Genomic DNA, 8,318 nt, shown 5'->3' with positions numbered 1-8,318 from the left:
GATAAGTCAGTGCATGAAGCAAGCACTTAATAATAGTGTGATTCATGTGCAAAAAGAAGGAGGACCTTAGACACCACTACACACATGACTCATTGGTTTCTTCTCTTTTGCTCCTCTGCTCCATTAAATAGAACTAGAAAGAGTTTTAGAAGAATTCATAATTAATTTGTGCTGATCAGGAGCTAGAGTTTGTTCTCATCTCTGTGCTCAAAATAAATGTATGCAGTCATATATCTAAAACTGATAACAGTATTTCCAATGATAAAAATCAACAAAGATATTACTGCCAATGTTGTCAACATTCTTTCTTTTTCCTCTTCCTGAAGCAGTCTCTTCCCGTGAAACTGATTGTGCCTCACTTATCCATTGTCCTTTGATGAATTTCAGTTGCAGATCTCTTTCTAGAAAATGACAGTTTCAGTCACTCAATATGAAGTTCTTGGAACAGTTAAGATGACATGGGTCATGAATTCGGAAAGGGAATTATGAGAAACCAACGCAGGAGAGAGAATACCCTTTCCATGTGCTACAGAGAACTCTCACTGTCATGGCGCAAGGGAAAATAACCATTGGAGATCTTGAAAAGTCGATATCTGGTAAGGAAGTCTAGACTGCTTGAAAGACACCAGTCTGTGCCTTTGTGCCATTAATTATTATAAAATGTGTCTAACATGGATGTCTCACAGAAACAAAACCCCTAAACATGGTTAGATTATTTTACTTTCAGAAAATTTTATATTGAGGTGTATGGGCTTTCCATTCCTGGCCTTTCTACCTTGTAATATGAAGTCCCCAAGCATGCCACCTCATAACTCACACCCAAGTTCTAGTCCTATGACCAGTTCATTTACCAAGTGTCACCAAGTTATTATGGAATAATTGCCTGTTTTAAAATGGTAAACTCACTATGTATAATATTGGTATTACTTCCTTCTGCCTTGGCATAGTGAACATGGCACATGATGCTTGATTTACATTTCTTGTACTATGTAATGTTGTTATGAACTATCTAAAACATTTCAGTGGATTTTGGCAGGTTTTAATTGGTTCTAGTAAAATTTCTTCCTGGATTCTTCTTCCACTTATTCACTGCCATGCCATTTGCTTGACTTTAATCAAATGCACTCAGTATTTAGGGTTTTGTATAAATAAGAGGATCACCATAGCCTAGTCTATCACATAATCTTTTAGAAGAATGAATGGCCCTTGTTTTTGTGTTCATGCAGCTGTATTTTCCTTTACATTTCTTTCTTCTCCTTGAAGAATAATTATCACTATGAAACAGTCAGCTATTGGATGGATCACAGGTCCCCCAATGGAGGAGCTAGAGAAAGTACCCAAGGAGCTAAAGGGATCTGCAACCCTATAGGTGGAACAACAATATGAACTAACCAGTACCCCTGAGCTCTTGACTCTAGCTGTATATGTATCAAAAGATGGCCTAGTCGGCCATCACTGGAAAGAGAGGCCCACTGGACTTGCAAACTTTATATGCCCCAGTACAGGGGAATGCCAGGGCCAAAAAGGGGGAGTGGGTGGGTAGGGGAGTGGGGGGTAGCATATGGGGGACTTTTTGGATAGCATTGGAAATGTAAATGAGGAAACTACCTAATAAAGATATTTTAAAAAATCACTAAATGCACATTAAAAAATAGAAACTGTCCTTAGTTTAATATGAAAGTATTACCTGATGGTTTACCTGTTCCTATTCAGGCAACCTACTGCAAATCATAGTGAATGGCTTCACAGCCTCATCTAACTTTCAACATCAGAGTTTGCACTGTACTAAAAATATACTAAGTATGAAGTAAAAAATGAAATTCTTTGGGAAAAAGTAGAAAAGGACAGGATGGTGAAGAGTTTTTGTGAGATTCTATTTCATCCATATGGTAGAATTTAACACAGATAAAGATACGGCCCTGTGTTAGCTTTGTATTGCCTTCTCCAGAGTAGTTCAGGGTGTTGCCAGAAGTTACATATGGCATATATTCTTACTCTTTGAAGGATCAATTTCTTTCCTTTTTTCTTTTTCTGAAAAATTTTCCAGGCATCTGGCAATTGTCTTGTCCAGAGTCATTTGAGCATTATTATTTTCAACCATGTATAACCTCTGCTGACTCAAGAACACAGTCAAATGCATCAGGTGTGTGTGATACCATCATAGGGAGCCTCTACACAGGAAGTTTCCTTGCCATTATAGCAAACATGGATCAAAGAGCAAGTTGGAATTCACAGCTGTTTTTTAGAGGAAAGAAGCAAGAGGTGTTTTTCAGAAAGCACTTCCCCCCAAAAGTTACTTATCAAAGAGATTTCTTGTAAGATTTCAGATAAATACAGTTTTGACATAAATCTTCTTTTGCAAATGTTGAGAATCTTAACAGCTACACAGCATGGAACATATAGAAAGTAATAACATTTAACAGTCATCTCTTTGACTCTTTTAGCTAAAATAATTATTACCAGACTCTAGCACCAGGAAAGATTTAGGCTAAACTTCAGCCTTGTGTTTCACCCAGCTTTACTGTTGCATATTCTCTTATACTGAAGACTACTAAGATTTTTGAAATTATTGAGGATCATAAACTGGAGGTGGTTTAGCAATGACATGAGGCAACATTTAACGCTGTCTGAAGACAAGTTTTTGTTTTCTGACCTGGACATAAGAAGGGATGTACACCACTTGCAGGCAGTGGGTAACAGCAACAATAATAGTGCTATCATGCTAAAATGCCAAGTCTACCTCCAAAGAGGACTGTTTGAATTCAAGATGTATACAATTCAAACTTCATAAAACTTTTGCCTGTATAAAATAAGCATTCATTTATTGATTTTTATTAAAGTCTATCAAAATCAAAATAAAGCAACAATATTAATCTAATCATGTCTATACTAGATAGCCATATTTAAAGGCTTCCACAGAGAGTCACATTGGGTAAACAACCTCTTCCCTTTGTAACTGTCATAATTTATTCACATATAGATTGATTGCATTTTATATGAGTGAGGAAGTAGGCCACAGTCTATGTGAAGAGATGATGATTCCTGACCCTGAAGTACCATGCCACAGAATGTACATTTGGTGCAAGACTGGGTTGCCCTGTCTGAGAGATAATTCTCTAAGGTGGATCCCATTCCATATTTTCCTTAGCTTCTTGGAATTCAAGCATGAAGTAAGATCTGATCAGACTCCAAGGGATTGCATTTTTTCCCAGATCCTAGATTTACTTCCCAGCACCTCAGTATTTATATGCTCAAAATAGGGGACTAAAGATACCCAGACCCCCCCCCCCTTATAGTATGAAAAATATTGCTGAAAGAATTACCCAACAAACACACAAATAAGTGTGTGGTGGTAGTTTCCTTGGTGAGAATGACTGAGTATATGATAGGCCTGCTATTTTTGATCTCTCATGCCTCAGGTCCTGAGTCTGGGGCATTCTTAGGACTCTGAATATGCAAACAACCTGAAGAATTTAGTCATAGGTTCATGAGGCCAGCTTACATCTCTTTTCTCAGAGCTACAGGTCTTTAGAGATTGGTAAGTTCCCTCACTCTTCTAGATAATATGTAAGGAACTGCTAGAGGTAGAGAGGTTATGCATATGAATGATTATTGAACCTGTTAAGAATCAGTTGGGGGGGGTCGTTAAAAATGCAAGAATCCCAACTGGGCTTCCAGAGATATAGCTGTAGCAGTAAAAGTAGATCAAAGTTGATGGTTTTACCTGTATCTGGTTACTAAGTTTTTGTTTTTCACTGACATAGCCTGTATTTTCTTTAAAGGAAGGAAGAAGACATTCAGCCCTGCAGCTTGCCTGGGGTTAACCGCATACATTTTCAAACTAGTTCATAGAAGAGTTCCCCCAGCATTGGGGAAAACATTTACTAATGGTACTGAAAGGTAAAATAATTATTTTTCTTTTTTTCTATTGGGATTCTCCCCATTCTTTCCATGTCATGTGTTGCCACTCTGGGGACTGTAGATTTTGCAGCCATGGTTTCCTCAAGTAAAGCTGATGTAAGATGAAACGAAGAATGTGGGCTTTCCATGTGGATTTAGAATAGAAAGAAGGAATATGTAATTTATTCAAGCTGAACATTTTCGAAATATATATTTTTGCTCTGAAAGTTATACTCACATTCCTTTAATTTATTCTACAGTGGATCTTATGCTGCTAGAATTTGATATTGATGTAGAAAGGGGTGAAAGTACATATGTGCTGTGACTAAAACCCTCAAAATAATTTATATTATGTTGGTGTTTGACACTTCACTTATGCTTATGTTGAAAAATGTCTTTGTGCCTATCAAATTTGTTTTATTTTTTAACACATTTTTATATATGTCAAAGTAGAATTTTGAACCAATACTCATTACCAAGTTTGCAGGCTCGTGTTCATTTCCAATTTGTGCCTGTACAGAATAACTTTAAGATGAAATAAATCTCTGGTCTGGGAGGTCAGCTAGTCTGTAAATGCAAGAGTACAACGTATTCTATTTTTATATGATTTAGTGGTTTTAAACTGACATCAGTGTACAATTCATAAAGTGTATTTGTAAATTGGTAAACTAAGTTTCATACAATCATTAATATTTTCCTTTTTTCAACAAGAAACATTTGCAATAGAAAAAACGATATTATCCAAAGACAATTCCCCCAAATTGAAGAAATTCATACCTATAACTCAGTTCTAATACTTGGGTTAAAATACTCTTTCACATATGATAGTGTTAATTGTAATGATTAAGCACTGTTGAATACTCCTTATGCATTTTGAAAATAGTTCTTTAATTTTTTCTCTATCATGTTATAAGGGTTGTGAAGATTAATTTTAAAATTAGATTCCCAATGTCATGACCTTATAAAGTATATCTAACTCCTGTACGACTCAGTGTGTATGTTGCTTTTAAAGTAGTAGAGTTGCATGTATATAGACAACATGAAGAGTCCAATGGATAAAAATTAACACTGTTGACTATGTTATGAGTATAGAGACTCAAGACTATGTATATTCAGGCACAATCTAATGATGACCAATCTTATTTATGTTTAAAATTTTGATTGATCTCAAATATAATACATTTAAACATTATTTCTATACAATATATTTTGCTCATATTTTCCTCACCTGTCTACCCAACCTCATATCTGTTCCTCTTCCTCATAAGAAAAAAATCAAAGCAAGCTCAAAAAAATATCTAGTAAGACCACACCAAAACAGTAGAGAACAGAACAAAAAAAATCAGAGCATCATGTTATAAATAAACTTTGTTCCATGATACATTCAAGAACAGTTTTATTAGGAAAGAGTTTTCATACCTGTGTCTTAAAGAAGGTTAAATAATCCATTGCTCTATGACCACTCTATTTTTCTTAATTTACTGGTTGTTTTTCCAACATTATTGTAAGGATGATGAATTGTTGGCCATCTCAGAGCTCCTATAACATGACTAAATGTTTACAGATGACCATGAATATTCATTCTATCAAGCAATGATTCCTGATTCCGGTTGCACATACAAACTGGATATGTAACAAAAAAAAAAAAAAACAAAAAAACAAAAAAAAAACAATTGTTCGCTGTCATGTGGGTCACAAATACAGATTCTACTGGCAGTTCAAGTAATATCTTCTGGAACAGAGTTAAGAATATAAATCCTTCATGTGCCCTTCTGTTTGGCGGTTATTCAAGGACTGGATGCTAGCAAAGTTGAGCTCCTTCAGAATGACTTTTGAATGCCATGCTCTTGGTGGAAGTAGTGATGAAGACATAGTGGATGTCAATGGCAGGTTCAACAGAGCATGGTAGAGAATTTTTTAACATAAACGTCTTATGTTGGTAGTAGTGTAAGCACCCAGTCTAAATACAGGCCTGGAGTCAAAGACTGCCCATTCTCTATTCTCTCACACATGTGGATACTGGCATTGAGGGCTGCTCAGAGAAGATAGGCAACGCATAGGAAACCATATCTGCCTTTTTAAAGAAGAGGGGATAGTGTATCAAGAAGGAAAATGGTGAACCACAGTGCAGAATAGATAGGGCCAGGCTTAGTATAGATGACCAGGATAGAGAAGTAAATGTGGAGACAGACACTTAACACTAAAACCTTTTAGAAAAGTCATGAGAAAGTCTACAACCTGAGAAGAAGGTGTGTGTGTGTGTGTGTGTGTGTGTGCCCGCGCATATGTTTGTGTGTGTGTGCGCAAGCATATGTGTGTGTGTGTGTGTATGTGTGTATATATATATATATATATATATATATGTGTGTGTGTGTGTGTGTGTGTGTGTGTGTGTACACATTTATATACATATATATACACATTTATATATACATGTAGCTTATAGAAATAATTAAGAATATCTTAATTAATAAGAAATAATTTAGAATATCTTAATTAATAATTAAGATATTCTAAAATGAGGACAATACCACTCCTAGCAAAGTATTTATAAAATGAAACATTTGGAACCAGGTAATTCTAAGTCTATTTAGCAGAGTAATAGTAATAGGTTCTCTTTCAGCCCTAGCCACAAGTTGATGCCAGTAATTATGCCAGTCATGATATGAATTACATCTTGTTTCATGGACCTTAAATTCTATCAGAAAATTATTGGTTATTAGTGCTAATTTTAGCTCTCTTCTCCCTTCCTTCCTTCCTTCCTTCCTTTTTTCCTTCCTTTCTTCCTTTCTTTCTCTCTCTCTTTCTCTCTTTCTTCTCTCTCTCTCCCTCTCTCTCTCTTTCTAATTTGACACAAGCTAGATTTATCTAAGAACAGAAAAACAAAATTGAGGAAATGCTTCTATAAGATTGACAAGTGTGCTGGGCATTACTAGTTACTGATTATTTTCAGTGGGCTCAGAGTGTCGTAGTTAGTATTGTCTTCTAACTGAAGTTCCTGGATGGGATAATTAAGCAGAATAAGCAAGGTATGGGGAGCAAACTAGTAAGCAGCATTTCTCTGTGGTCTCCTCTTTGGTGTCTGCCTCAGGGCTCCTGCCTTCCTGCCCTGAGGACCCAAGGTGAACGTCTTGAGAGTTCGAAGATGAAATAAACTCCAACCTTCCCAATTTATTTTTGCTAATGCCATTTTAACAGAAATAGACATGTTTAAACATGCCATAACTTTCTCTTTTGCATTAGTAGTAATATTCTCCTAGGGCATTCTAAAAGTTTACAGACTTTGTAGATGGATAGGAGTGATGCTTGCTTGTTTTCTTCAGTAGCATGCAGATGACCTTCTAGCAGTATGAAAGCTAGAAGGTGGGGGCAACAGGCTTGTGCTAGTTTGGTTTCTCCATGTTACACAATTCAAATATATGTTTTTAGCAATAATATTCAACTATCAATTTCTGGAGAATAGGCAAAAACACTAACAGTCACCTATAGTGACCAAGGTTGGATAAGGCCCATTACAGATTAACAACTTCAAATTGTGCAACCAATTTCTTCCACTTGACCTTTTATATTTTATAGTCAATGTTGCTACGAGGGGTATTGTTCCCATTTTAGAATATCTCCATTTTGTGTGTGTGTATGTGTGTGTGTGTGTGTGTGTGTGTGTATTCTCTTTGATTCCTCAGTCTGAATAAATCATGGTGTTCTCCTGTACTCAGCTTCCTATTTCACAGGAGTGTGCATTCTATGGCACAATGATTTTACAGAGAATTTAGTTCATAGTTCATATTTGCAGCTCTCTCTGTTGCCCAAACTCCCTGCCAGATATGCCTTGTTTATCTCTCTCTCTTTTTCTTTTTATTAAGCTTATAGCTAGGAGGCCGTTCCTTAACATCCAATAAAAAGACAGACAACACGAAAGTGTGATCTTAGAACTGTTTCTTTTGTTATCTCTACCCAGGAGTTGTTAACAATACAGGTAAGTGGTAAAAGACACATACTCAGATGAACCCTGCTTTGATTTTGAACATATTATTCCCTTCACAAAACTGTGTTGTTATTAACCTGCAGATTAACAGTCATAACATATGACCTCATGGTTGTAATGAGTCCTATTAAGATTATCCTGAGGACCCTATATATCAGGGAAATATTCCATAGGATTATTGTTTGATTGTTGTTGTTCTTATCATTGTGTTCTTTATTAGTACTTCTCAGAGTATCGTGATATTTTATTGAATAAAAACGTGCATTCAACACTATCCTTGAATGTCTCTTTAGAGTTGTCCATTGGGAAGCTCCCTGAGATGACATCAGCATCTGCAACGTAGGTTTTCAACTTCACTGCTTTTCTTTGAGCCTCATATTTAAAGTCTATGGGGATTTTTTTCTGCTTATAGTGTTATTATTCATATGCACTA

General features: G+C 36.0%; 1 long non-coding RNA gene across 1 annotated transcript; it reads left to right on the top strand.

The window, feature by feature from the left end:
• Positions 1 to 225: 225 nt before the first annotated feature.
• Gm32477 lies at positions 226 to 7,906 on the top strand. The gene is made up of 3 exons (XR_387962.1): positions 226 to 596; positions 3,783 to 3,900; positions 7,764 to 7,906. It is a non-coding gene; the product is annotated as a predicted gene, 32477 (long non-coding RNA).
• Positions 7,907 to 8,318: the final 412 nt, after the last annotated feature.

This window comes from Mus musculus, chromosome 8 (assembly GCF_000001635.26).
Source record: "Mus musculus strain C57BL/6J chromosome 8, GRCm38.p6 C57BL/6J".
NCBI classification, from domain to species: Eukaryota; Metazoa; Chordata; class Mammalia; order Rodentia; family Muridae; genus Mus; species Mus musculus.
Note: the sequence above shows the minus strand (reverse complement) of the source record. Positions and strands in the feature narration are given on the sequence as shown.